General features: G+C 38.4%; 1 long non-coding RNA gene across 1 annotated transcript; it reads left to right on the forward strand.

Moving 5' to 3' along the window:
• The first annotated feature begins 1,264 nt into the window (after positions 1 to 1,264).
• LOC141423054 (uncharacterized) lies at positions 1,265 to 3,121 on the forward strand. Its single transcript, XR_012447712.1, has 3 exons — positions 1,265 to 1,395; positions 1,914 to 2,057; positions 2,996 to 3,121. It is a non-coding gene; the product is annotated as an uncharacterized lncRNA (long non-coding RNA).
• The last annotated feature ends 1,280 nt before the right edge of the window (positions 3,122 to 4,401 follow it).

A 4,401-nucleotide genomic window follows, 5' to 3' on the forward strand; every position in this document is an offset into this window, starting at 1 on the left:
GCTCTACAGAGAGTTTCCTTGTGATGTTTCCATGTATATATGTATTATAACTTGAATTGGTTCATGTCCTCTAATTTTTCTCCTTTCTACTTAGTCCCCTTCTTACAGTGATTTCAACAGGTTTAAAAATTCTATATTCATTCTTATGTAGAAAGTACATCACCCATATTCACCTTCTTAACTTCTTTCTTTTACTCTCCCTCTCCCATCAATGACCTCCCCTTTGTGTAACCTGTTTTTCATAATATTGCTTAAATTTGTATTGTGTCTGTCTCCCATAGATGAAAGAAAACATGCATTCTTTGTCTTTCTGAGCCTGGCTTGCTTCATTTAACATAATGTCCTCCAATTGCATCCATTTACCTTCAAACCATATGGTTAATTCTTCCTTATGGCTGAATGAAACTCCACTATATATAATTTCCTTAATCCATTCATCAGTTGTAGAGTACATCTGGGTTGTTTCATAGCTTGGGTATTGTGAACAGTGCTGCAATAAACATTGGGGTGCAAGTACCTTTATTGTATCTTGACTTACATTCCTTCAAGTGTATCCCTAGGAGTGGTATTGCTGGATCATATGGAAGTTCTGTTTTGTTTTCAAGGAACCTCCATACTGTTCTCCATTGTAGTTATTGTGGTTGTACTAGTTTACATTCTTAACAGTAGTGTATAAGGGCTCCTTTCCCCCCACATCCTCTCCAACATTTGTTGTTTGTGTTCTTGATAGCCAAAGAATGCCAATTTATTATCAAATCTTCTCTAATCCCCTAAAACAACATGATTTTGATAATTCAGAAATTCATTATTTCCTGTATTAAGATCAGTTATGTCTGCTGAGGCCTTGTGGAGGAGAGGAGGGGTTGCAGGTTCCCTTATGCACAGAGAATGTATTTTGGCTAGTCTTCTTAGATCTATTATGGGATCTAGCATGTTGTGCCATGATCATAGTTTTGAAGAAAGGAAAAAAATTAAAGATAACTCATTTGTTCTGATGATACTTTACTATTTGGGAAATATATCTGCCTTCTCAAATGGATAGAGAGAATATGAGAAAAAAATACAACATTGATTGGAAAGATTAGGCCTGCCACATTTTTTTAATGTCTTTTCTCCAGATTGGTTCTTTCATCCAGACACAATGTCCTCATCGGTAGATTAGTAGTTGTTAATCTCAGCTGAAAGAAATTTTATCTTGTAAGGAGTGGGCTGGCTCTACTACTTAGTATTTAAGAAGCCCTCTAGCTTACAAGGTAGCACATCTTATGACTGGATTTGCCTAAAGCTGAGATGGATTCCAATATTAGCAAAGGCCCCTTTCCTGAAGAATGTAGAGTTTCTCTTAACCAAGTAGCATCTTATCAGATGCATATCAGTGATGTTTACTTATCCATGGTTAGTATGGGCTCTTGAGCGACTATGAGGGAGGGTTAGCTCTGATCTGGGTGGTAATATATTTAGTTGGGTTTTTTTTTGTTGTTTTTTTTAGTAATGATTGTAACTATATTTGTAATCTGAAACTACCTGAAACAGCAATTCAGTGGCTGGATATTGATGCTTTGTGGGCCAATGACAGTTTGTGACTGCAAACTGTAGGCTATAATAAGGAGAATCAGTGGATGCCGAAAGATACACAAGCATAAAACAGTGGTGGCAGGCAGACACAAGTCTGACCCTTAAAAAGGCCACAATGCCAATAGATTGGGCACTAGCATATTAGAATCCATGTGGCTTCTGTGTGGTGTAGGCTGGGTTCAGGAGGCAGTGAGAGTCTTTTGGAAGTCAAAGGACAAACACAGCACCCAAAAAATCACCTCTTTCTGGACAACTACTGAGACAAAAAAATGAGATTACTGTTTTAAAAATGAGCATCTGTCATATCCAGCCTCACTTCATTCTCACCTCTATCCCAGGCCTGCCATTACAATGAAGAGACAGGAATGCCTCCATTTGCCCTGTTCTTTGAAGAACAGGCTGAGGTGAAGAGGGAGCAAGCAAAGCAATTACTAAGATATCTAAGAAAACGTGAGGGTATGATCTGCCTTCCAGTTTTTAAGGTAATTATTATTTTGCTATTTTGCAATGATCCTGATGGGGTCTTTTCTGGGTCTAGAAAAGAATTGATTCCTAGCTCACTTGTTAGTTTACTCATATTCTTACATGGTCTCCTCAAAACTGATCTTGAGGGCAAACATGTGTCAACATCTTTTTAGGTAAAATTTAGCCGCAAGTGCTTCCATGGTTTTTTTCTCAATGAGCTACAGAAAAAGTGGTCTCTGGATCAGCAGCACCAGAACCACCTGACGATCATGAGAAATGCAAATTTATGGACCCCACCCAGGCCTGAGAGACTAGATTCTCTGTGCCTAGGGACCAAGGAGCTCAGTTTTAACAAGCTCTCCAGACCCTAATGCTCTGCATGGTTCAAGAAGCACTCCCACGACTTCTTTCCAGAGCTATTAGCATCCTATTTCAAATCATTAAATCATACGGAGGTTCAAGTATTTAATAAGACTGTCTCTTCAAAATCTTGTAACACTGTTTCTTCTTGCTGGGACAGAAACTTCAAAGAAACAATCTGTACCTCACGTGGGGGCATAACATCCCTACTTATGCAATTTTTTTAAACTGTGGCTTTATAAAGAAAAGTAAATGTCTTCTAAAAGAATTGAACCACCACCATAGAATTCCAAAGCTAATGGAATAAGTTAATATATACCTTTGCTATATATCCCTGGTACCTTTGCTTTATTGTGAATTAAATTACCTGGAGATCTCCATAAAATCCTTAGGCTCACAATGCTCCCTCTACCAGTTAGGTAAGAGTGTAGGCAGGTGAGCAGGGCATAAATAATTAAGGTGTACAGCTGACTCCATTATGCTACAAAGTTTGGAAACTATTGAGCCATGCAAACCTAGTCATTTTACATAAGAAATAGAATGTAAAAACCCTATCACTGAGAAGGAAATTGACCTCTCTGTTGCTTTCTAACAGAGGCCTTATACAGATGTCTGGGGAGGTGCAGTACAGACCCTAACATTTGCTCTGAAGACTGAAAATGAATTAACCAAGATGCTGGAAGACCTGAAGACTTCAGCTTCTCAGACTGGTGAAATTCCGGTACAAAATGAACTGGTTCTCACAAGAGGGTCATTTTTCACTTCTGGGAAATGGGTCCAAGGCAATGAATCATCCAATATATGCTAATTTCTCCCCAAAGAATAATGGAACTTACTCCTAGGAGTGAGTTGGGGTTAGGGAGAGTTAGGGGATGTGGTAATGAAGAATGCAATTAAATAGAGGAGAAAAAGTCTTCCCAGGCATAATGTATTCTTGACAATTAAACAAAATATTGGTTCTGCTGCAGATTGTAAATCTCCTTGACCAGAAATGTGTAAGTTTATTGGGCACCAGAACCATTTGGAACACTTACTACAACATACTAATGGGATCCATCCAGAGTTTTTAATTTGGTTTGCTTTGCAGGGGGTCAATGATTTACATTTTTAACAAGTTGCAGGAAATGATGTTGAGAACACCATACTGGACTATGACAGAAAATGTAGATATTAGTAGTGACCTATTATACTACAGAGTTCAATGAAATCTTCCTGATTATTGGTGAATGCTACCTCAAAGTGGTAGATAATTGTTCACCAACTCCACATAGCTCCTGAGAAAATAAAAGTGAAGAAAATGTCCTAGTCCAAAATTTCTCATTTTTTATTATATCACAAGCTTACCGATGAGCTCCAAGCAGATACCAATGGATGGGCCTTATACCAGACCACTTACATTTAATCGTTGAAAACTGGCTCAGTGGCTACTCAAAACCTCCATATTATGCAAACAAACAGAATCCAAAGCCATTGTAGTAGTACCTTGTTTCTTACTTTGTACTTTTGATGATATACCCCAACATTGAAAGTGAATGCTTAGATTCACCTAGTGGTCTTGGATGTCTTTGATCAGTGCTCTTGGACCTTTGGTGTACACATGAATCACCTGGTTCCTCTTTAAAATGAAAGTGCTGACTACAGAGGTCTGGGACAGAATTTGAGATTCTGTATTTCTGACATGTTCCCAGTCCTACTTATTTATAGGTTATAATTTGTGAAAATTGCCTCTTATTTCAGACATGGTCATCAATATGGGTTCTTTTTTGTTTCTGTAGCTCTTACCCATAGTGGAGATGATTCTGCTTAAACAGAAAAGGAACACAGATTATCTGAAAAGTCAACTTTCTTGTCAAAAGAGATTAGAAGAGCCGATGGAGCAGGGAAGCCTGTCTGAAGAGCCTGCTGCAGCATCGAGTCAAAAATCTTAGCTTCTGAGGACAGCACAGCAAGTCTTCTACTGTAGCAGATCCCAAAGTCAGTTATTTAAGAGTCTCCATCGTT

This window comes from Castor canadensis, chromosome 5 (genome assembly GCF_047511655.1).
Source record: "Castor canadensis chromosome 5, mCasCan1.hap1v2, whole genome shotgun sequence".
Lineage (NCBI taxonomy): Eukaryota > Metazoa > Chordata > Mammalia > Rodentia > Castoridae > Castor > Castor canadensis.